The sequence below is a fragment of the Seriola lalandi genome, unplaced genomic scaffold, assembly GCF_002814215.2.
Source record: "Seriola lalandi dorsalis isolate HSWRI2012SDOR001 ecotype SW California unplaced genomic scaffold, Sedor1 jcf7180002055009, whole genome shotgun sequence".
Lineage (NCBI taxonomy): Eukaryota > Metazoa > Chordata > Actinopteri > Carangiformes > Carangidae > Seriola > Seriola lalandi.
Genome location: NW_019525552.1, coordinates 119,204 through 119,667, shown reverse-complemented (window position 1 = coordinate 119,667; position 464 = coordinate 119,204).

Here is a 464-nt window from a genome sequence, read left to right as displayed (position 1 = left end):
GTTACGGGTTTCCACTGAGTTCTCCCTCTCCTCTTGGGATGTTTTCATTTTCTGTCTTTAACACCAGAAACTCGGAGTCAGAGGAACCTGCAGGTTTCTTCCTTTATGACTTGCAGTGATTCCTGAAGTATGAGACTAAGATGAGGAAAAAACCTTAAATACTTCAGTGAATATTTTAAGGAAACCATTAAGAGAAAACTTAAGACTGATTTGTGCAACTGCTTTTATTTTGAAGGAAATCTTACTTAATTGATGAACCTTCTGAAGCAAAAAGACCCTGAAGTCCATTTATTTTGTCTTTAAAGTGGCTGTTTTCTCTTTGTATGATCAATAAACCTGAATCTGCAGCTCGGTTCAGTCTCATCAGCTGATGAAAACATTTCACTTCATCTACATTAAGTGTGTAATTCACTGAATGTGTGACGCTGTCTCCCTCTCGCTTCTCAGGTACGAGTCAGAGACGA